Raw genomic sequence first — 26,456 nt, 5'->3', positions numbered from 1 at the left:
GCCTGCTAGGGGACAGCAGATCACCTTATCTATAGTTGCATTTAAATAAAGCAATATGTATTTTTAAAATTCAGCCCATTTCATTAAAGGAAAAAGGGATCTGTTTAATAAATAGAAGACTTTAAGTACGATTTTTTAAAGAGTAGGCATAGGACCACTGCGTACTCTAAAAAAAGTTTTATTACAAAGGGGGAGGGATTACTGTGACACTTTTGTAGTCAGTAAAATATCAATGTTTTGCAACCTAATATCAGTCCCAAAACATTATTGCATCCCTTTTCAAATTAGTATTTGGAAGGGAATCCCTAAACACACCACTTACAAATACTGATTCGGAATTTAGTGGCAAACACAAATTGTGATTCAGTAACATGTTACAGTAGAAAAATACATATAGTGGGTTCACTGCTTTTTTTCTATTTTTTGTAACGTGTTACTGTATTGCAATGTGGGTTTGGTGAATACCAAACAGCATTATTTAAGGGCGCTAACAGCCTGATATTGGAAATCAGACCTTTTGTGAACACAAAATTCATTTGCATATCTGGCTCTTGTTCTTTTTAGCCCTTTCTGGCTTCAATGACCATCGTTTTCAATTTCCGTAGATCCCATTAATATGCTGAAAGATGGATTTTCATTTATCAGCCCTGTGCAGTCCAGGAGTTGTAGTCTTGGTTTATATGGATTGATATATCCATTTGAACTAGCACACCTAGAAACAATTTCCTTTCAGCAATTTTATATAGCACATATCTGGCCTAAGGTCCTTGGCGCACTTTATATGAGCACCAGAATATGTTACCCTTTTTTAGTTTTTCCCTAAGATAGTGAATGCAAGATCTTTTGTTTTATATACCGTGGGCTTACCATTGGCTGGCTTCATTGTCACTCTCATTTACTGTCATCTTATTGGTTAGCTGCAGTAGGTTTCCTTCCTCTTTATGTGTGTGTCCGTCCCTTGGAGTATTGATGCATTACTTTTGTCCTTACACTGCTCATTTTATATGGGGCTACATTTTTATTTAGGTTTAAGCACTCTACCAGAGAGTGTTTTTTTCCATCTGGCGCCCACATGTACTTCTTGCCCCTCCTGCTGTCTGTGTTGTTTCTTGCCCCCTGCCCATTATCCATGTTGTAGCTTGCCCTCTACCACCATCCTCTCAACATCTGTGTTGTTGTTTGCTCTTCCATTCTCTGTGCTGTTACTTGCCCCATCCTACCCTCTTCTAGATGTCTGTGTTGTAGCTTGCCCCCATCCACAGTCCAACCATACTGTAGCTTGATATTCCTGCTGTCCATGTTGTTGCTTGCCCCCAACTACTGTCCGTGCTCTTGTTTGCACCCCAACTGCTGTCTGTCTTCTTGCTTGCTCCCTCTCTCCTCTCGCTGTCCATGTTGCCCCCTCTACCTGCCACAACAAATATAAAAGAGATGTGATGTTCTCAATACTGGCTGCATCATAGCACTTATTTAAACAAAACTTTCAGCCATTCAGCCTTCCTCCCATTTTGTAAAAAATGAGAGAGGTGTTGCCTTCACCCTTTTTAGAGGTAGCATGCTACCCTCACTCACATAGTCCTGTTATGTCTCAGTTGCGCACAGCACAGAAAAGTTTGCACACAGACACTGTATTACCGTACAGCAAAATAATATATTAGAGGGAGCATTGGTGGTGACACAAGTGGCGGTCCTCAACCACCATGGTTCTTTATCGGCAGTCGCTGGGCACTGGAGTCACTAGCCCAAAGGGAGGTTCGTTGGCAACTGGCAAAGGGTGGAAGGACCCCTGGTTCCTTGGAGGCCTTGCAGTTCCCTGGAAGGGCACCCAGCCCAGTTGTGGAGTCTTGGTTGCTGCTGGCTTGGTTACACTGGTTTCTTGCAGCAGCAGGGCTCAGTTCCTGGCTCGTCAGCTGTCTTTTTACATCATCATCTTCTGGCCCGTGGAATATGAAGTCAGGTTCTTGGAGAGCCACCTAAATACATCTTTTTTTGAGGAGTCCAGGTAGTAGCTTGGTTACACTGGTTTCTTGCAGCAGCAGGGCTCAGTTCCTGGCTCGTCAGCTGTCTTTTTACATCATCATCTTCTGGCCCGTGGAATATGAAGTCAGGTTCTTGGAGAGCCACCTAAATACATTTTTTTTTAGGAGTCCAGGTAGTAGCTAATGGACTGCTTACTGGTAGGTTGCCTTAACCCTCTTTATGCTCACCCCACGTGGGTGGCGGGCATGCCCTGACTCCTAGGGCTACAATTCCATCTTCAAGATGGTGGTTAATCAAAAGTGGGGTCTACCTCATTTGTACCACCTGAGGGGGTTACATGGGGGTGGTAGACACACCTAATTTACCCACCAGTCCTCTTGCCAACAAATGGGGCATGACGGGGGGATTGCCATCTGTGTCTTAAAGATGAGGCTGGATGCAGGGTTCACAGGTGGCAGGGCCTTTAAAGCTCCTGTTTCTGCAGTGGCAGGTTCTGCAGGGGGGAAGGTGTGATCACTTCCGTCCATGGCAGGCATTGTCACTGAATCAGGAGAGCTCTGGTTCTCTACCAAGGGGTCCAGAGACATGTCTGGTGATGGCAGGCTGGCTACAACTAGATACCGGCCTTACTAGTAGCTGGTAGGTTTCAGGGAATCCTATAGTAGAATTCCTGTGCAGATTTATTCATAAATCCACCACTGGGACCAGCTAGGATTCATTAGATGAGATGTTTGGTATCAAACATCCCTTGCTACAGTGAGGCTAAGAAACTCATAGGGATGGGTATCCAACCCATGTGAACTTTCTGGCTTCACTGTGCACTTACAATATCCCAGAATAGACCAGACATTGTAGGGGTGCCCCTGCTCATGCGGGGGAGATAGAGTGCACCCTGCCATATGGCTATTGAGACCTTCTAGAGAGGTGACATACCTGTACCTCAAGTGGTTCGGGAGGCGTGGCCCGCAGAGCTATGTGCAATGATGACTCTTTGAATTGTCTTGCACCTGGACATGTAGCCTGCAATAGTAGCACAGCTTGTCTGTGACAAGGGTTACAAGGGGACCTTCTTCTGTTCCCATACCCTAGGTTCCAGGGGTACCATTTACTAGGGCCTTATGGGGAAACAGAAGCAGTGCCAATCATGGTGCTTTTTTAAAGAAATTGATCAGGTTTTGGGGTCCTGGTTGGCAGGACACCAGCACACGTGCAGGTTGAAGTCAGGGCCACATCAGTCAAAAAGTGTGGTCTAATCATGCAAAAGAGGCATTTTGTTACAAAAGCCCAAGAACGTTTGAAGGTGTGACATCAGGAAAGTGTCTTGCACCCCTATTTGGAGCTTTGAGAGATGGGGTGAAAGGAAGAGGCTATAATGTAATGACGATATATTTAGTATAATTGAATATCTGAACATTGCTGAATTGAACCACTGAACCATTGTATATAAGTTAAACCCATCATGGGTATGGGAGTCTAGTGAATAATCCTCTAATTTTCTATTCTCTTATTGTTTAATTTTTGTAGCTGCTAGGAGCATGCGCTCCCTCTTTCTCTTTTGCCAATACCTGTGCAGTTGGGACCATGGTTTATAATGATAGCGTCCACATTTAGATTGTTAGAGTTTAGATGTAACTGCTATTAGCTGGGGCATAGACAACTTTGGAATTTATGCCTCATGGTTTCTTCTTTTTACACACTAGAGCGGGGCCTCATATTCCCGAGCAGTTGCCGGGTGAGGTGAGGTCATCAATGCGGGGTGAGTATTACAGAGTGGTCATTCTTTCTGTGATAGAGTTAGTATGCTCATGAACAAGCTGAGTATAATATACTTATGCTAGTGTGTTTTCTGTACAGTTTCTTTGTAAATATGTGGATATACATGTAAATATGGGTCTGTTTTTGTACGTTTTCTTTAACAGGATAAAGACAAATGTACTTCTTCCAGTGCACATTGGGGCTCCAAGTTCCTGGTAAATATAAGTATTTCATATATAGTAAAACACTATTTTGGTTATATTTTTGCACATTTCACGTTTTTTATGTTGCAGTAGCTTATTATCATCAAGGTCCTGACAAAAGCCGGATAGATATCCATTTGGCTGAAACATGTTGACCGTCCTGCACAGCGCCATAGTGTAGTTATATATTTAGGCTACCCGGCGTAGTTTTAACTTTGACACTTAGACAATCCTCATTAAACATATTTTTTGTCTAAGTCGTTAATTTTAATTTTCACTTGACTACAGCACTGCACCAAACACCTTTATCATTACTCTCTGAGTAACACTCTGGCTAGAGTTTCTATTTCACATCCATACCCGCACCGTCATTTGATGGTTTGGGCGGCTTGTTGGATGGATTAACAAATCCCACATGATGAGATTCTGCCGGAAGGGTGGGCTGATGGGAATATCTCAGCCAGTTGTAACTCATTCACTTTTTGCATGAGTCCTGTTGTTTTCTCAGTTACCAGTACAGCAACACACATAGAGGACCGGTCATTTCTGTTCAGTATGATGAAACAGAAGCAGTGCCAATCATGGTGCTTTTTTGAAGAAATCAATCAGGTTTTGGGGTCCTGGTTGGCAGGACACCAGCACACGTGCAGGTTGAAGTCAGGGCCACATCAGTCAAAAAGTATGGGCTAATCATGCAAAAGAGGCATTTTGTTACACAAGCCCAAGAACGTTTGAAGGTGTGACATCAGGAAAGTGTCTTGCACCCCTTTTTGGAGCTTTGAGAGATGGGGTGAAAGGAAGAGGCTATATTGTAATGACGATATATTTAGTATAATGGAATATCTGAACATTGCTGAATTGAACCACTGAACCATCGTATCAGAAGCTCAACGGCTGATGGTTATAGAGCGCAATGTAGTGTTGATCCCTAATCCATGCCACATGCTATTTCTTCCCTTCCAGAAGTGTCAGTTCCTTTTTTTGTCAAATAAAATTGATTACATAATAAAGATAAACAGTTCTGAACAAGAGTTACCGAATAATAGAAGGTTACAGTTTCTTCATCAAATTGGAGAGATAGGTGAAATTATCACAATGTAGAGTATGAGCTCTTAGTTGTGTGTGAGGGAGGATCCTAAGATGGTCAGGACAGATGTGCTAGCATCTCTAATGTAGATACATATGTTGTTGAAGAAATATAGGAATTTGTTGCCTGTAAATGTATATATCAGGGGCAACATATCATAGACTGACAAAGAGCAATTCAAATATATAAAATGCAGGATTGGGGGAGTTGGTGATCGGTCTTGGAAGTAATTAGCCAATATTGAGAAGATAGGTATTTGGCAGGCTTTACTCAAGGCTTTGAACTTCAGCTAAAGCATTAGCAATAGCAGAACGAGCAGGGAGACAAGGGAGGGCATGGCCTATCTAGCTTGCCTTATTGTTCCCAGAGTGGTCCTACCACTTGTCAATTATAGCAAATGGATGCAATTCATTTGAAAAAGTACCCAGAATTCCAATAAACGTGACTTCAATTGAATTACTGCATTTTGAAATTAAATTCATTACAATTCATTTAATTTTTCTCTTTTTAGATGTAGCCTCCATTGCAAGACATCTCAATTATGGTTTTTGAATATCTCTCTGTGGTGAAAGACCCAAGAGGGAGCTGCAAGTCCATCATAGGGGTGGTGGGTGGAAGAAGGCCAGCCATGTGTGCCCGATTAAAGTCTTGCTGTTACAAGTGGCAAGTAGGCTTTGGTGATGTCACTTCAGCATTCATTCCTTCATTCCTATCTGGCAATGTGATTCTGTCGAGTGTTGTTGGACAAAATATAGAATGTTTGGGCGGTTTGTTTGCTAATGGACCATCAATGGCAGTTACACCTGGTGCTGCCTGAGTTGTGGTTGTGCACAATAAAGATCCTTACAACACATTGGATTTATATTATATCATGGGTTGAACTACCACAATTTTGTCAATGATTCTGAACACAGCCCAAGAACTTACAACAGTAGGTTTGGTGTACAAGGGAACCCAAAATAATGGCCAAGGACCATGGGTTAAGCTACTAAGTTTATATTACAAAAGGTCCTAGGTTATGATAATATTCAGAGAATTAATTTGCACAGGCTAAAAATAAAGACTGTGTTTTTGCTTCAGTGTCCAGCCGGACCTAGAAGTATTTATTTTCAAGGTAGTGAAGATAATCTGCATAAGGCGAAAACATTTCGCACATTAATAACTGGGCACAAGCCTGTACCAAGTCAGGGGGAGACAATACAAAAAGGAAAAGGAAATAGAGTTCACAGGCAAACAAGGAGAACAGGGTGGCTTATAATACAATGCAAGAGGTTCTTGAATAAGCACAAACCCACAGTAACTGCCGGAAAAGTTAAAGATCATATAGCGGGCAGTACTGCTAAACAGTCGACGAACGTTTCGATCCCTATCTCCAAAAATGTAGTGGGATCATCTTCAGGACTAGAATTAATTTTGCCTGAGTTGTCAAGTGAGCCTGTAGGGTATAAACAGGAAGAAAAAAGAAAGGAAGAAATTTTTCTGTATCAAATATTTACAGATTGAGTGCTAAAAAAGCTAAAATGCTTGTCAACAACCGTTTTTCATGCGGAATGCAACGTGTGTACATGCAGTCAAGTGATTCCAAAGGGCACAGATCTCAATGTGCTCGTGTTTGAAAGGTCTAACAAGCAAGGCATACCGCGTTCATTTATGTGGCAGTGGTGCTAAGTGGTGGGTAATATGGTGTTTGGGTGAAGGGATATCGTGGCAGTGGTATTGAATCAGGGGAGGTAATTACCACGAGCCGGGCTGGATGGGCCAGTCGTGGATGGACAAGCCTCCAATCAGTTCCGATTACTGGTGATACCTGAAAGGATTGGTTGGGGTTTTTATTCAATGTGTGACAGAAAAATTACACACACGACATATGATAATTAGAAGCCACCATTTACCGGATTAGCGATTCAGTGGAATCGAAGGGTTAAGGCCGGCCAACAGCGGTCGAATTATTCATGACCTAAAAAGAGGTATTGTAATCCAGAGTTTAACAATATAGCAATTATATCAGGGTGACAACGTGGGTGCAGTGAAGGTAAAACACAACATTACCAAGTGAGCCTAGCGTTTGGCGTGGGCTCGATACAGGACTTCAATATATAAGGGGGGTCGTCTGTGGAAAGAAAAAATGGTTGAGAATTGGAGTGAGGGGCAATTGGTGGCGATACGGTGAAAGGTGTGGAAAAGTGGTTACCGTATAACCGGGGTTAGTTCCACGCGAGGCACTCAATAGGAATAGCCTCTTCCATGCGAGCCTGAAATAAAAAGATCAAGGGCGCACGTGAAATATATCGCGAGTATTCTCGGGTTCAATTTGGTCCATGAGGGAGCCGCAGGGTCTTTCCAAAGCTTACCTTAAGTTGCTCGTAGAAGGGCCGCAAATGATTCGACCGCTGTTGGCCGGCCTTAACCCTTCGATTCCACTGAATCGCTAATCCGGTAAATGGTGGCTTCTATCCACGACTGGCCCATCCAGCCCGGCTCGTGGTAATTACCTCCCCTGATTCAATACCACTGCCACGATATCCCTTCACCCAAACACCATATTACCCGCCACTTAGCACCACTGCCACATAAATGAACGCGGTATGCCTTGCTTGTTAGACCTTTCAAACACGAGCACATTGAGATCTGTGCCCTTTGGAATCACTTGACTGCATGTACACACTTTGCATTCCGCATGAAAAACGGTTGTTGACAAGCATTTTAGCTTTTTTAGCACTCAATCTGTAAATATTTGATACAGAAAAATTTCTTCCTTTCTTTTTTCTTCCTGTTTATACCCTACAGGCTCACTTGACAACTCAGGCAAAATTAATTCTAGTCCTGAAGATGATCCCACTACATTTTTGGAGATAGGGATCGAAACGTTCGTCGACTGTTTAGCAGTACTGCCCGCTATATGATCTTTAACTTTTCCGGCAGTTACTGTGGGTTTGTGCTTATTCAAGAACCTCTTGCATTGTATTATAAGCCACCCTGTTCTCCTTATTTGCCTGTGAACTCTATTTCCTTTTCCTTTTTGTATTGTCTCCCCCTGACTTGGTACAGGCTTGTGCCCAGTTATTAATGTGCGAAATGTTTTCGCCTTATGCAGATTATCTTCACTACCTTGAAAATAAATACTTCTAGGTCCGGCTGGACACTGAAGCAAAAACACAGTCTTTATTTTTAGCCTGTGCAAATTAATTCTCTGAATATTATCATAACCTAGGACCTTTTGTAATATAAACTTAAGAACTTACAACAGCAGATTTTACCCACCTGGGAGAAGTATAGACTACCAGCAGAGCAGCAGAGCAGATTGTTTACATGACAAGAGTGAATTTCTCCATCTGATTAAGCCAGTGCGCAGAGCTGCTTTAAAGGGACAGTCTTGCCACTTGTATTTCAGGTACAAGTGGCACTGCCTAACTTGCTTTGCCCCTTCAGCATGAATCATCAAATCTAATGAGGGAGGTACATGTGCATCATGAGCTGGAGAGGAGACTGGAGACACAGGGTCAACCTAAGCTCGAGAGACTTGTGCTTTTCACAGGAGCCGGGAATACGTGCGTGCATTTCCCAGGATTTCTGTTTGCTAGGCAATACCACGACAAGGCTGGAGAACAATGACGGGGATAATTAGAGCGGTTGCCAGGCAGTACGCTGGTGAAGAAAGAAACTCTAATGCAAAGGGTATTCCTAGTCTGTTTTGTACAACGCAACCCAGGGTCCATTTCGATTTGGGGGTACAGTTAGATTACAGTTTGGTAAAGAACACTACAAATTTTCTACGGGTGACAAGATTGCAAACTGTGTATTTAAATAATATCTGCTGATGTTGTGGGCCATTGTGAGAGGCTTTAATAAGTGTGATACTGATGGAGCAAGGATACGCATGTAACGCGACTTGCTTGTATTCAGTCCTCTCGACCTACCGTTAATACATTAATCAACATGTTTGTCTTATTAATATTGCATTTCACAAAACATTGGGTATCTACAAGAAGCTTGCATATGTGTTTTTAGTAATGTTAATCCGCTTGCAGATAAAATGGCCGCTGCTACGGATTATTTTACTGCGCATGCGTCTGTCACACTCACATGACATAAATGAACTTTGGAGGGAATCATTTGCTTCTGCGCAATAAAACTAAAATGGCTGCTCTGTGTTCACCGCATATTTTAGAAAGAACAAGGGGAACCCAATAAATGGCCTGGGACCATGGGTATCAATTATTTCAAAGAGAACAAGTGGTCCCCAGCATAAACAAAGTAGCTTTGGCGAATTAGTATATAGACCACAATGGGCTACTATATAGTGTACAAAAATCCCTTACCCAGCCGGGCAGGGAATCTTTATTCAATTAATAATCTATTCTGATGTCTGAATGCAATAGGTAACCGAGGACATCAAGGTTACTGTGAGGCACAGTCCTGTGCCATACACAAAGGAGGAAGTAAAGAAGACAGTAAGTGCAAACAATATCAGGCAAACAAAGTGAGCTAACAGGCCACTGACATCACTTGAAATCAACAGTGTGACCTAGAGTTAAACAACCATACTCTAATATAATGAATTATAAATATGGGACACTCTTAAAACAGTCGACGGACGTTTCGATCCCAAGCTCAATTATAAGGGGATCATCTTCAGGACTTTCTTAATCAAAACTTTTGCCTGAATATAACCTTTTCACATAAAACCGCCAGAGTTGTATCTGTTATTGGGGTTTTTTGGACTTTTCAGGTGTCTTCAGTAGTTAGGACAATAGCACAACATCCATGTTTTTGAAGGTTGGAATTTCAAGCTGGACTTCAATTGCGTCCGGCAGGAAGCGATTTCGATGGTTGCGCAGATTTTTGGGGGTCCTGGTTGGACTTAGAGTCTAATTCCACGGGATTGGGAATGCTAGTTCCATTGATTTTGTGTTTACAAAAAGGGATTTTTTGCGCTGAAACCACTTCAATGAAGGAAGTCTTCGTTGAAGTATAGTGGGTATTAACTAAGACCCAATATCGATGGATTCGGATCTCCCTTTATAAATTGTGGAATTCCGATCTATTTAGCTGCAGTGGAAGTAATAAACACTGTACTAGGGAAACCACGTGCTGGTATCCTCCGTGGGGGCCCAAAAATTGGAGGTCTCCTCGAGGTACCGGTGGTTTGGCGTGCATCAATGGCGCGTTGTGCTCCGCAGGATTGCCACTTGTTCTCTGTGTTCACCGCATGCATGAAGCTTGCACTGCTGCTATTGCTAAGCTGTTTATTCTGCCTAATTTCTAATGCAATAGTTAAAATAAAGTAATCGGAATAGAGTAGAAGTAAGTGGTATGCAGTACATTAATTTTTTCTGTGTTCTAAAACTGTTTCTTTCTATTTTTTCATGTAACGCTAATCTTGGGCCCGGGAGGTGCTATTACTCCATCTTAAAAACTCACATCGCGCATGTCTGACTCTTAAAAGAACTGAAGTCATCTAACCTTGAAGCAATGCCAAGCTACCGCGCACTAGAAGATGCGCATGGGAAAACAAACTTTTGAACCCAAATGGAAGAAAACATGTTAATATGTTATAACAATGTATTTGTTAATAGAACATTCATTGTCGGTGGAATAAAACATACGTGGGAAAAATAAATTGATCGGCGGGAAAGCAAACATTAATATTCATCCTGAAAAGCTTCATTTTAGTGTGGACCTCTCCTCATCCTTTGTCCAATCAAAAATGGGGATCCTTACACTTGCAACTTTGGGGGGTGGTACACTGACCTGGAAAATAGTATAACTAGGGTAGGCTTAGCTAGTTAGTTTGTCCAACTTGTCCGAATAGCTGACCTGTCACAGACCCAACGCACTCAATAGGAGATCAGGAGCAGAGGTGCTGGCGGAGCCCTCTGTCAGAAGGTTCGAAACCCAGATCAGGGTTTGAGAGCTGAAGTGGTGGTGAAGCACTTTGTAGGAGAAATCGATAACTCTTACCAGGTTCTGGCTGTTAGCTGCAGAGAGGGAGTAACGCAGGCAATGCAACTTTAACTGCGGGTGCTGGTCTTAGCCCTTGGTGGTCCTGTGCTGATCCAATTTGGCTTTACCTGTCCTGCTTCCTATCTGCACCTGCTTGCCTTTATGGTGCCTGCACTTTTGGGGTTCTGTCCTTTAAACTGACCCGTGGCCAGGGTTAGTTCTTCACACCATTCTAGGTAAATATTAAATGTGGGTATGTCATTGTTTCCTTCTCTCTTCCGACCCTCTTGTCAAATGCGTAAAGACTGCTCTATAAAAACTCTGCATATTTTCATTCTAATCATTATTTTCCTAATTGAGAATTTCCTATTATTCAATGCTTGTATTATGACATTTTCAAGATTTTAGATAAAGAGCTTAAACCTTTCCCGAGTTGTGGTTATTTTATGAGTGCAAATAATCTTATTCTACCTATTATTCTAACACCTTTGATCCCTTAGAACTTTAGATACCGATGACGAAGATTGGTAAGACAATGGTACAAGTCCTAAATAAAGTTCATAAATCACTGATTTGAGTAAGTGCATATGTTACCTGATTAAATCTCATCATATGTTGTTTATGGGCCCAGGTGAGAATGGTAATCCGAGTCGGGTGACCTTCGCGCTCTATCAATACTCTCGCATCAACTGTGATATGTTTGCACACATTCTGTGTTTCTATGATCTGTGACAAGTACATGTTTTAATTTCCGATACTATTATATCAATTGTGTTATGCACACATTCTGCCCATCTGAAATCTGTGATATGTACACAGTTTAATTTGTGTCTGTGTTTTATGACAAATGTGTTTTCACCTTTGGACCCAAGTGCTTCAACAGAGATATGCACACTTCCTGTGTGTCTGTGTTCTGTGACACGCACACAATTTAATCTTCATCATTGATTGCACTACAGTTATGCACAGCGTAGGTACACCTCCTCCATTCCTCCAAACGCTGGAAGATCCGTCAATACCTTGGAAGTCATGGTTCAGGGCTTTCAAAAAATATATTGGTGATATAGGGCGAATAGGTACTGTCCTGAATTCAAGAAATTTCTTTTGAAGCCCAACTGGGGTTTAGAAGGTCTTTCTATATATGAACAATACCCACCACTTGAATTATGGGAAGATCTGAGGATTTTCAAAGTTTTGGAAGAGATGTGATATTTTTGGTTCAAGGAGGTGAATCAAACTGTGTTGATCCTTATATGGACATTGTAGTGGATGGAAAAGTGTTACATTTACTAACTGATTCAGGGGCAAAAATGACATTGATTACAAATGAACTTTAAAGAGAGAATTGGCCAAATAAAGAGCTATGTATACCTGATAGAAATCCTGGGCCTCATTTATGAGGCCTTGCGTCAGTTTTGCACTTCCGATGCGTCACTTTTTGTGACGCATCGGCGGCGTTAAACATGCCTCCTGTTGCGCACTATTTACAAAGTGACGCATCTAAGCAGATGCGTCACTTTGCAAACCCCTGTGCTACATTATACCTGCGTCAGGTATAATGTATGCAGGGGGGGGCGTTGCCCCGCAAAAAGCCTCTTAGAAGTGACGCAGTGAAATCTATGAGATTTCACTGCGTCACTTCGACGACGCTGTTGCGTCAAAATCATGCGCCCGCCTCACAGCAGGCCTAAGAGTGACGCAAGCTCTTTCACATGGGGCTTGCCCCATGTGAAAGGACACATTGCTGGAGTTGCGTCACGCTTGTGACACACTCCAGCAATGCGTCACTTTTGCGCTTACAGATACGTCAGAAATACTGACGTATCTGTAACTCCTTGCGACATGATGCGTCATACATTAAATATGACGCATTAGGTATGTCGCAAGGATTGCGCACTGAGAAGTGACGCATCGCTGCTTTCACGCAGCGATGCGTCATTTCTCATAAATGAGGCACCCTGTGTTGAATGCTAGAAAGAAGATTGAGCTGGTTGGCTATTTTGAGACTTTTTTCAGGAGTTCAAAGGGAAGAGAATATGTGGAAAGAAATACGTAGCAAAACATTTTGTTGGTTGGTACCATCAGGGTCTTTATGGTATGAATCTTAGACCAGGGAAGAAAGTACAGGTGTCTGTGGTTACAGAAGGAGGCTCAACAGTGACAGCATCTGTCAAGTTTGGAATCTTTCCTACCAGTCTTGATGTGTTGGGACGGTTCATGGCTTCGGTTCTTGTTTGTCCGAGGTATGGGTGACCCTTTCCATGAGGCAAGTGCTGCAGACAGTGAAAAGCCTAAGCATAGTGTGCATTCCAGAAAGGAGTCCCAAGAGAAAAAAACCCTGAAGGGAATAAACCTCTGATGAAGCGGAAACTCCAGGCACAGAAAGGAAGGTGAAAATCAAGGAGCAAGGGCAGACACTCAAAGACCAGGAGTTCAAGATAGAGGTGATGACTTCAGGAACCCAAACTGGAACAGGAGGCGCAGAAGGAACAAAGTAGCGCCAACGGAAGGAAAGGTACACTGAAACAGGATCAAAGGGCACCTCTTGGAGGTTGAGATGTTCCCTTGGTCTAAAAGCTTGGAGATGGTGAATAAAAGAGGCTGCTGCTGGAACAGAAGAAGTGTCTTGTTGAACTGCTGGAAAGGTCCTAGGATGGAATCCATATAAGCAGAAGAATGGGGTAGTCTTGGATGCACTTTGGGCAGTGTTGTTATAGGAATATTGTGCTAACTGTAGATATGAGGACCGAACACTTTGGGTTGAATTGCAAAAACAGCAGAGGGAATGCTCTAGTCCTTGATTTAGGCATTTGGGTTGACCATTTGTCTGAGGATTAAACCCTGATGATAAGGCTACTTCAATGCAGAGTGATTTGCAGAAATGTTCCCAAAATTAGATATTCACTGAGGGTCTCGGTCGGATACAATTACCCATGGAGGACCTGAATGAAGAGTTTTCTAAGTTCCTTTGCGGTAGGTAGTTTTACAAGAGAAGTAAAATGTACCATCATAGTGAAAGAGTCTATTGTCACAATTATGACTTGGTTACCTGCAGAAGGAGGCAGAGAATAAATGAAATCAGTGGAAATGGTATGCCTCGGAGCTGGCGGAACTGTCATGTGCTTATCTAGGTTCCTGATCGATACTGTGACCTTATGCCCCTATTCGGCTATAAATCCATTTATTCCCTATATTGGCATAACCGTTCAAGTGCGATTTTCTGTAAAGTCATCTCTGGCCTCACACGAGCAGAGCCACAGAGCCACATTCCAGCATGACTCTCTGCTACTTCCTTTGCGACCAATTAGTGCAATGACAGAGCAGCAGTCACTATCTGATATTCCTAGATAACACTCCGAGTTCTTCAACAAGATAAAAACTTAGCAAACCTGGAAATCCCCGCTTGCTATGTTTTGATTAGTAATGGAACTCTAATGAGCAACTGATAGCTGCCACTTCCTAGTGACATCTTTAATTGACGTCTTATGTCCAGCAAACTTGCGTCAAACCCGGCACCTGTCAGGTATAAATATTACCAACGTTGCCTTAAGCAATACGAAGCTGTGAGCTGTGAGAGCGAAGCTAACTGCTGTTGAGCGTTGCCTGTCGCTGCAGCCTGCTATCCTGTGGTGGTGAAGCTACTGATTACCATTATCGCCGCTACAGCGCGACCTATGGTGCAGTACGCTTGAGGAGCCGTGCAGCCGTCCTCTGCGAAGACATCCAGCCCAGCTGCCCGCGGACGCTGTCACCCCTCCTTCCTCCAGACGCGCTGAGAGAAGCCGCTGCCTTTCTCGTGCAGAGAAATCCAGTCCCGGCGCTTCCGGTTTACCCTCGCGGGTGACTGGGATATCGAGAGAGACCCCTGAAGGAGATACCAATCCTCCATCATTCTATTCAGAGGTATGGTGTTGACTAAACCCTTAGACGAGAATTCTTGAAACAAACCTTGGCAAAACCAACTTAACTTAAGCTACTTACTTACTCCCCCTTCTCACGTGTTAGGCTTAGGTCAGGCACACTGGGGTAGGCTTAGTTAGAAGCACCAGTCGAGTATGTTAGCCTAATGTATATATGACTATATATATGTTTTATTACTTTTAAACCATTGTATGGCTAAGAAACCATATCAATGCTTTTACAGTTCTATTTCGCAATACTTATCTTACTGTACGTACTTTTTATAATAACAGTTATTGCAATTGTGGCAATACATTTCTCTTGTATGAGAAGAAAGACTGTTCAATAAATGTTAACCCTTTATTGATAAACGCCCGTCTCTCTATTCTCTACATACTGTGAAAGTAAACTGCACTAGACTGACTGAGTGAAATCTGTGTCTATTATTTCACACGACCCTAGAGATCGACTCTTGATCTGAGGAGCAAAGTTGTCATGTTGCACGGTTGTTGGAAAGCTGAATCCCTTCTTGTCTGTGCCAAGGAAGCTGATCACTTCCTATGCAGAGAAGAAAGTTTCCAGTGACCTCTGAGCTAGTTGGTAACACAACCCAATTAAGTTTAGCATAGTCAGTGGAGGCCTGGAATATAAGCAGTTCCACGTCGATACTACTGTTTATGTTATTCCAATGCGCAGGGCCTAGTGGGAAACTAGGAACTACACTACATGGCGCCCAACGTTTGGTAAGGCGATAAACTAACGTAAGACTTGTAGAGTAACTCAGTCGTGCATATTTCACACCCCTTTCTCCCGTAAAATACTCCAAAAGACGTCTGGAGTGGGTGAAAGGTTAAAATCCGCCCGACCTTAGTAGGAAGAGATTCCTATGTAAAGCTCTGGTTTATTCAACGTTGAAGGATACAGTGTTCCAAAATATTGTGCATCTAATCTTTGTCTCCTTGGAGACCTACTCTGCAAAAACTGCATTTATACAATGTCAGTAGAAAACAACGGCACCACTGGGGCCGCAGTAGATGCGACTCAGCAAGGTCCCGAATACACAGACCCGGGTGCTATTATCATCCCGGTCCAGTTAAGAAGATCTATAACTTTAAAACTTATAGAACACGGACTGCCACCTGAAGGTGGTACAGTAATTTTCGTGATAGAGGCTCACGAGTATCGGCAGACAGAGGTATTCTATTCATGGATAAACTTTCCAGCGGTAAACGCTATAACACAAGAGTTTCACTATTACAAAATAGAGGAACCTCCGGAAGAGTACGCTCCTTTCGAGGAGGTTGAAATTCCACTTAAATTTCAAGAGCACCTGCTCTGGTTTAATGGCGCCCTAAAACACAATGATCACATAACCAGGCTCGGTCCACTAGGTAGACCAGGAGCCACGTGGCCGGTTCTAGCCAGCTACACACCACATCCTGACATTGTAAAAATGTCTAGAGAAGAGCTGTTAGTACAGCTAAACACATTAATAAAAATACATAGGCAATTAGTCCAATATGTAATACGGACTGCTACAGTCCAGCCAGCTGTTAATACACCACAGCTGACCCCTCATCAGGGGAACACAAATAAAATTACACCACAGAACATACAGTCATGTCTTGGTAAAACACCCGTAAAACGGGAACAAATTCCTTTCTGGTTAGCCCAGAAAATCACTCAAATAGAGGCAGTATTTCCTGATACTACCCCTATTGAGAAACACAGAATCTTGACCATCTGCCTTCCTATGGGAATCGCACCACACGTGGAGGACTGTGACACTTGGGGTACAGTCTTTGCTTCCATTTACACAAAAACACACGGTGTTCCGTCTATGGCGGTAATACCAGAAGTGCTAAAACAGATTCAAAATGAATTCGGTCCAGAGCCCGCTTTAAATCTAGGTATGAAATTACTGAAAGACTTCAAGCAGGTCACGGCTATATTATTAGCCAACGTAAAGGGAGAGGCAGCATCTGTGGCGATTCGCCAGAAGTTGAGGGAAACAGATATAAAAGATCCTGTTGAGCTTGCAAAAATCATAGAAAAATGCTATGAAGAATTAGGTAGAGACAGCTTGGGTGGGAAACCAGTTAAGCCCCAACTGCTCGAAAATCCTGAAAAATTATTTATTAAAAATAATTCAAATACTCCTAAAAAGAGCTGGGATGGAAATAAACAATCCAGTCCCAAGGAAAAAGTTTTCCAGTCCAGAGGAAGGTCTCCTCGACGGAGGGAGAGAACTCCGACTCGAGAACGCCAGTCTCCCCAACGGGAGCCCTCTGAGAAAAGATATAACCTTAGAAATAGGGATAATATAAAAAAACCTGATAGATATCAGAGTATTGATACACGTCCCTCTCGATCTCTTCCACAGAATTCGGAAAGAAGAGGACGGTCAGACCCAGGAGAGCACACCAAGTCCAAAGACAAGGAACCTGCTCAAAATAAGAAATCTCAATTTCAGAAAAAGAAGGTAGCCAGTATTAGAGTAATCAACCATGCCGAGAATACTGAGGACACAGTTGAAAAACGGGGAGTGGGCATTGACAATGTTGGACAGTGCAGCAGAGATCAGTATAGCGCGCAAGATCTTGATGAGTCATCTGGAGACAGTGGACACGAATGAATACATTCAGGTTGAAACTGCCGACGCCAGACTTAGCGAGCCCCATAAAATATACGAAATAACATTGCGTATAGAGGGTGATAAGACTAGGAAAATTAAGGGTCTATTTTGGGATAAGCTCTCAAAAGGCTATGATATTCTGTTAGCTGAAAAAGATTGGCCCCCGGAGTTTGTCAGGGAGTGCCCTCGTGGCGAAGAAGTGATTATGCCTGCCTTCTCGAATCACATTCCGATTCATAAAAAATACACATATGCAAGGAAATGGGCAGTAGCCCAGGCACCTGCATTGTATAAAAATCATGTAGGATGGGATGAGGATTCACCGCCTCACAAAATCCAACTAAAAAGTGAACCAACTGCCCAACGGCAGTATCCCATAAAGCAAGAAGCTAAAAAACAAGTCAGGGAGATCTTAGATCAACTTGAGTACCAGGGGGTGATTGAAACATGCACCTCTCAAATGAACAATCCTTTGTTTCCTGTCTCCAAGCCAGACAATTCATATCGTCTAGTTTTGGACTACAGACACCTTAATACATGTTGCAAAACTTTTGCAGTACAAAACTCGCATAGTGCAGCCCTAATGAATAACATAGTTAGGAAAAAGTACAAAACGACATTAGACATTTCTAATGGTTTCTTTTGTCAAAACATTGCACCAGAAAGCAGATACTTGACCGCTTTCTCCGCATTTGGGTCACAGAAAAAATTCTGTCGACTCCCACAGGGGTTCAAGAACAGCCCAGGACTATTCTCAGCTAGGGTAACAGAGTTACTACAAATCTATGATGATGAAGCATTGTCTTACGTAGATGATATTTATCTCACAGACGACGACTTGGATACTCACTTAAAAAGAGTGAACACCATTATACTTGGGTTCGCAGCAGAGGGTTACAAATTCAACTTTAAAAAGTCCCGAATTGCCCATCTGACAGTACTGTTCTTAGGGTACGAATTATCAAGTGAAGGAAAAAGCCTAGCGGACAACTTCTTAGAGAAGTGCGCTGTACTCCAAGCTCCAAAAACGCTGAAGAATTTACAATCAATACTAGGTTTTCTGAATTTCGGAAGAACTTACATTCTAAATTACGCAGAAAGGGTTAAACCTCTCTACGAACTAATTAAACCTGATTTAAAACAAATCAATTGGACTCAAAAACACACAGAAATTTTGAGATCACTGCAAACAGACATGTTAGCAAAAACAAAATTAGATACACGTGACAACACGATCGATCTTGTAATCCGAGTCATCCCAGGAAGATGCGGATTCACGTACCTAACCTCTAATGAGGGAGAAAAGGTACCAATTTCAATTAAATCTCACTTGTACACACAAGCACAAAAAGCATTCAGTCACACAGAAAGAACTGTGAACGCAGTGCAAATCGCATTAGCAAATGAACGAGAACTAGCACACGGCAAACGGATTAATATCCTTACAGCGGAATCCGCCTTCGAGGCGCTATTCAGCCCAGTAAACCTGCCTACAGTGTCACTGGATCCGAAATGGATACAGTGTATAGATTCTCTAGGAGCGGAAGACGTGAAATACTATTTCGCCCCGCAATTTGAAGAACTGAATGATTTAGAATATGAAGAAGAATATCCTCTGCCAATCGAAATCCTGCCTCTCCCACAATATGCCTGTATAATCTATACAGATAGCTTTGTACAGCATTTTAATGTAGAGAGTAAATCCTACAATGCAGCATGTGCGATCATTAAAGGTCGTTGGCTGTGCGGTAAATTCAGACCGAAAGTAACAAAAACTGAATCTGTAAGAAACTGTTCGGTTCAAAGAACTGAAATCAGATCTTTAAAGATGGCGCTCGAAAATGCAGAACGCGAATTCCCCACACTTATAGTGTGCGATTCTCATTTTTGCGTCAATTCTTACAACAATAAACTGCAGAGTTGGATCGAAAACGACTACAAAGATGACACAGGTGCCACAATAAAGCATAAATTGCTCTGGAACGAGGTAGCTCTTTTAAGTAAAGAACTACAAAAGACTCACGTGATTCACGCACAGAGTCTTCAACGTGATGGCGTTCACGTTGCAGGGAATTCATTGGCTAATACAGCCACCGCGGAAGCAACTAAACCGGCTTCCGTAGCCACAAAAAAGCGTACAGATAAGTACATAGACGGGGAAACCATGCTGGCAGTAAAAACGACCGTAAAAGGCGACTGTGCAGCACTACCCGTAAACTATCCACTCAATTATGCATACATAATCGATGCAAACTCCGTTCCTTTTGCTCGAATCCCTGGAGTGGGGGATAGAGTAATTCCAAACATGAACAGGAGAATATTTTTAATAGCAGACGCACACATGGGTTTGGGTCTAAGGCACAGAGAGATCAAGGAATCACTGACTGAATTACAATCAGTATTCTGGTGGCCGGGAATGAGTGTAGAACACCAAATATATGCAAACAACTGTGGAAACTGCAATAGGGATCGCAGTAGCGAACCTTGCTACCGGCTACCAATCAGAAAGAGCGTAACGCTGCCTACACCCCATCCTGCGTCCTATTAATAGTTAAGACGAATACACTTAAATAATGAGGCCACCAGCGCTCGGCTGACGCTAGAACGGTTATAAAAGATTAGCGAGTCCATATCGGCATATGCGCAATTACCACGTTCCATTCTGACCAGGGTCCTGCTTTAAGCTCTCGAGCCTATAAGGAGGCCATGGCCAGCATGGGAATTGGGTTGCGGTATTCTTGTCCGTCGCATCCCGAAGGGAATAGTGTGGTAGAAAGAAAAAACCGTGACATAAAGCAATCTATAACAGCGAAGGTATTAGGTTCAGGCGCTGGGTGGGTCAAACATTTAATAAGTGTCCAGACTAGTCTTAACAACATGCCAAGAAATTCTCTAAAAGGTTTCAGCCCATACGAACTATTGTTCGGAATTAGAATGAACGTTCAGGACCTCGATAGTCAGATGTCAGTGGTACAAGAAGAAACAAAGCAGTTTGAAGTAAAAGACCGTTTGGCTGTTTTACAGGAACTGAATGAAACAAGAAAATCATTAAGCAACATAAAGTTAAAGCAACAGCCAAAAACCACTGACGAGGCACCACCCGCAACAGCCCCAGCAAGGCCTGTCTGGATTCCAAAGATTGGGGATCTAGTCAGAGAAAAGATCGCGGTTAAGAAGGAATTTGGGCCTTCTTACAGAAAAGCAGTACCTGTCTTAGCAGTCACCGGAACAAGATCAGTTGTGCTACCGCCCCTTGCTGGTAAAAAGGAGAACAGAGTCGTGTCCATCGACCTGGTAAAACCACAAGCATGTGGCCTATAATCAACAGTAGGCCCAGTGGACTCCCAAGAAACAACAGAATACCCAAACTTGCAACAATCCAAGAGGTTCAAACTGAAAGACTAATCACATTCGATCAGCCTGCAGTGCACAATGAAGGACTATGCAATAATGCCATGGAACTCGTGCCTCTTGAAACAGAGATTGAAACAGTTCGTCAAGAAACAACACCAGTCTACAATAATGTGGCATCAGAAAGTGCCACCGAGAGACAGATTGAAAGAACAATCCCATCAATTGACAGAACTGCCTCTGGTTATTTCATCAACTTCGACAACTTCTCTGAAGATGAAAATGAGCCCGAAGTGATGCCAGAAACAAAAAAGTCTTTTAAAGAAAAAGCAACGGAACTCTTTCATCAACTGAAGGAAATCTACCTAATTTCCCCTTGGCTAGAGTTCTGGTTCGGTCTAGGTGTATTTTTCCTCCTGCTTTGGCTCATCATGGTACTGTGTTTGGGAAAATTCATTGAAGGAAAATATATTGCAATGGACACAGCAAGTCAGAACATCAACCTAGTCCTGAAACCACACAGATCATCCCACGTGAAGAAAAGAGAACTGTCAACAGTAAATGTCACAGCAATTCCAATACCTGGTGGGGTAGTATGGGAGAAAACAGACTATGAGATCTATGGTCCGGTTGAAATCCTGAAGTATCCTCATCAACTAAAGGTTTCCTTAAGTGACTTTGTTACACCAAGTACATTCTCTGATGATTGGGACTTTAACAGTATTAATGACATGATGTCTGATTTAGTAATGTCAGCTAGATTCACAGATCATGATTATTTACAAGGTTCATCTAGTTATGAGCAGTTATTCTGTTATACCCACTATGGGGATCATTACTTGCATAAATCTGCACAGCCTAGAAATGTTTTTATGTATAATCAATGGGAACATTGTTCTACACCACCTAAAAGCAGTTCTAAAGCATTTTTTGAGAAATTCAAATATTTTTCAGGGTTTAACACCAGTGATGCAGAAACGTTTTATTATAAACTGTTAGATAAAACAGGAATGAAAACAATGCTGACAAATTCTAAATTGATATATTCAGAAGCATTTTATGACAAAATGATGACATTTGGTTTTGATTATTGGAAAAATAATATTGAAACAAAATCAATTTGGGGTACAAAAGATTGGCAGGTGCAAGGCATAGAAGCACTATTTAGAACCTGCATGATACCAGAACAAATGTTATTTCTAAATGACACTGTACACCAAACATCTTGTCTTGGCCTAGCTAAGAACAAAGACCTTAAAACACCGTCTATACCAAAGCCAATAGCTGAGAATACAACTGCAGATAAAGAGTTAGACGTGTTACACATTTTACATTTCAACAGAACACATCCGGATTGGAAAAAGTGGCTAATCTGGCCTACAGACACAAATAGCTGTCAAGATAGATTCCTGAACAAAACACAGGGTTTAAAAATGACCAGATTAGACCCTAGATATTCCCAGAGACAACATCCAGGAATTATAACCACATACAGTGTAGGTAAACTCTGCCTAGAATGGCTAACTTCATCCACACTGGCTGAAATTAAGCAACACTTGTCTTTGTTAAAAGATGGTGCTGATTTGCGCGATTTCATTCTTGGACCACGCAAACAGCGTCAAAAGCGTTTCATAGCGACCAGTATCTATGCTGCTTACAACGAGGCTTGGAAAGTAAAGCAAATTGAAACTGCTGAAAAGATACGAGAAATTGATCGTATTAATTTGGAAAAATCACTTTCTGTGGTAGACAATGGGTTAATGACTCTGTCTTCCAGAATATATTCTTTGGACAATATTGTATCCTCTGCCTTTGATGTGATAGACAGAGATTTGCTAATGTTACAACATGGCCAGTCTCAATTACGCTCTATTATAGAACTAGGCTGGACGCTGCAAAATCTTCGTTCAGGCTATGTGCCTTGGCGTCTGATAAACACAACGTCATTATTTTCCATTTTTAACCTTACTGATAAACAGATCAGTTTGGCACAGAAAGGAGCAGACTATACAATTTTGAGCATCGAGAAACTCGAGAGATTATCATTGACAATGTCAGAGAGCCCTGTCATTGAATGGATAATACACGGAATTATCACAATTCCGATAACAACTTTCCGATTTCAAAAATGCCTTGAATACATACCTGCTGGCCAGTATGAACAATTGGGTAAGGGATATGTTAAATCCGAATGGAAATTACCATACACTCATTCTTGCTATAGTGACAGCGACAAAAATGTATTTCTTAGTGGTGAGAACAGTAAACACTCACTAAGCCGTATACTTTTGTGTCAGGGTATTAATTTACACGGAGCATGTGATGGCAATTCAAACAACCTTTCATGCCACCAGCTAGTCACACCTGCAACTCAGATAGAGCCCTTCTTTATGCAACTCGCAAACGGGAGTTACATTCTAAGAACGGATCACAGGTGCTGTGGCCTCGCGCCCGGACTAAGTTATCTAGTAGAAGTAACGTCCATGGTCAAATGTTGTATGCAAGCATTGTTCCCGAGCGGGCCTCCAGACACAGTGACTCCCCTCTGGCCTCGTCTGAATCTCTATTCTATACGAATTGATACATTAAGCAAAATGAAATCTGTGCTTTTACAGACAACAGTGCCTATAACGTCATCTAAAGAGACGTATGATCTTCTAGTCGCAAGGACGGCTACTGAAGTCCATGACCTTTTATCAACAAATTGCCCCGTGCATTTCGTACAAATGCTCGACGAACTCCTTAACATGTCTAGTGCTACAAGCATCCCAGGCATATTTAAGACAGTCTTTACGGGACTGCTAACACCCTTCCAGGCAATTTTGGGAATCTTTCCTAATTTTGTGCACTCCATCTTTGGTGGTATTCCACTATTTTTTGGACTCATCGCAGGGATTCTATTTTTGACCCTTCTGCTACGTTATGGCAAGCCTCGGCTCAGACATAGCTCCCATGGGAATGGAAGAAACAATCCTAGCAATGCGCTACAGGGACAGGATAACTAACGTCCTCGGATTGGCCAGGCTGAGAGATCTAAACATGACCTGGTTCCTTTCATTCAGACCAATATGGCAAAATTGCATTTTACCTGTGCTACGGTGTATGCTTTGCGGCGATGAATGCGTGTTGGACATCTGTCTTTCACTTCCATCAGCAGTACCAATGGACGTCGATACTTTGCTAAGTCCAATAACGGCTCACGCATTGTGTTGTCCCCAGCGGCTACCAATCCTGATGACGGCATTCGTGGAGACTCCTGTACTACAGCCAAGTGGTAACAGTGGAGCGAGTGACAAAAGCAACATCATCCAGGTACAACGTTCTGTGAGCATTGCTGATCCTGCCTTCGATGACAGCAATCATTCTCACACCTGCCAAGTTACAGCGCTATCTAATTTGGTTGAACTATCACCTGATTTTGTAGACCAATTCTTTACGAGCCTGTCTGATACGATGTTCTCACCCACAGAGAAACAATAACTTTTGAGAAGCTTTCCGACACACAGCGTTCCCATGAACTCTGTATTCGGCCTTCAGTTTTGATCAACATAAAACTGCCAGGAGCTTTGGTAAACTGATTTTTCTTTGAATTGGACAATTTTTTTAAAAATATTGACCCTCTCTTTTTGGCACAAACAATTCTTTGCTTAACGTAAAAACTATTCTTAGAGAACAGAAGCTTCACACTTCTATTTCTAAAAAACACATCTAGAGACATATTAACATAACACCAGCCTCTAGCACACATATTATTACAATGCATTTTTATGTGATGATTTATCTCGCATTTCTTCTGTCAGAGATACTTCATGTGTAATTCTTTATGCATAATCGATCATTGATTTCATATGCAATAATTTTTTGAATGATTACTATGCTTTTAAAACTACGTACAGTACCTAAATTCCATGTATTACAAGTACGCCTATTTCGAATACATTTATGTATTTTGGGGTGGGCTATGTTACACAATGTTACACATACATCTAAAATTGCTTAGTTTTAGTAATTTTGATGGACATGAATTCGTGGAGTGGGTGTCATGTGCTTATCTAGGTTCCTGATCGATACTGTGACCTTATGCCCCTATTCGGCTATAAATCCATTTATTCCCTATATTGGCATAACCGTTCAAGTGCGATTTTCTGTAAAGTCATCTCTGGCCTCACACGAGCAGAGCCACAGAGCCACATTCCAGCATGACTCTCTGCTACTTCCTTTGCGACCAATTAGTGCAATGACAGAGCAGCAGTCACTATCTGATATTCCTAGATAACACTCCGAGTTCTTCAACAAGATAAAAACTTAGCAAACCTGGAAATCCCCGCTTGCTATGTTTTGATTAGTAATGGAACTCTAATGAGCAACTGATAGCTGCCACTTCCTAGTGACATCTTTAATTGACGTCTTATGTCCAGCAAACTTGCGTCAAACCCGGCACCTGTCAGGTATAAATATTACCAACGTTGCCTTAAGCAATACGAAGCTGTGAGCTGTGAGAGCGAAGCTAACTGCTGTTGAGCGTTGCCTGTCGCTGCAGCCTGCTATCCTGTGGTGGTGAAGCTACTGATTACCATTATCGCCGCTACAGCGCGACCTATGGTGCAGTACGCTTGAGGAGCCGTGCAGCCGTCCTCTGCGAAGACATCCAGCCCAGCTGCCCGCGGACGCTGTCACCCCTCCTTCCTCCAGACGCGCTGAGAGAAGCCGCTGCCTTTCTCGTGCAGAGAAATCCAGTCCCGGCGCTTCCGGTTTACCCTCGCGGGTGACTGGGATATCGAGAGAGACCCCTGAAGGAGATACCAATCCTCCATCATTCTATTCAGAGGTATGGTGTTGACTAAACCCTTAGACGAGAATTCTTGAAACAAACCTTGGCAAAACCAACTTAACTTAAGCTACTTACTTACTCCCCCTTCTCACGTGTTAGGCTTAGGTCAGGCACACTGGGGTAGGCTTAGTTAGAAGCACCAGTCGAGTATGTTAGCCTAATGTATATATGACTATATATATGTTTTATTACTTTTAAACCATTGTATGGCTAAGAAACCATATCAATGCTTTTACAGTTCTATTTCGCAATACTTATCTTACTGTACGTACTTTTTATAATAACAGTTATTGCAATTGTGGCAATACATTTCTCTTGTATGAGAAGAAAGACTGTTCAATAAATGTTAACCCTTTATTGATAAACGCCCGTCTCTCTATTCTCTACATACTGTGAAAGTAAACTGCACTAGACTGACTGAGTGAAATCTGTGTCTATTATTTCACACGACCCTAGAGATCGACTCTTGATCTGAGGAGCAAAGTTGTCATGTTGCACGGTTGTTGGAAAGCTGAATCCCTTCTTGTCTGTGCCAAGGAAGCTGATCACTTCCTATGCAGAGAAGAAAGTTTCCAGTGACCTCTGAGCTAGTTGGTAACACAACCCAATTAAGTTTAGCATAGTCAGTGGAGGCCTGGAATATAAGCAGTTCCACGTCGATACTACTGTTTATGTTATTCCAATGCGCAGGGCCTAGTGGGAAACTAGGAACTACACTACAGGTAGGGGTTGGAATAACCCCAAGGGGTTATTGTAAAGTGTCTTTGCCTG

This window comes from Lissotriton vulgaris, chromosome 10 (genome assembly GCF_964263255.1).
Source record: "Lissotriton vulgaris chromosome 10, aLisVul1.2, whole genome shotgun sequence".
Taxonomy (NCBI): Eukaryota; Metazoa; Chordata; class Amphibia; order Caudata; family Salamandridae; genus Lissotriton; species Lissotriton vulgaris.
This window is presented reverse-complemented; position numbering follows the sequence as displayed.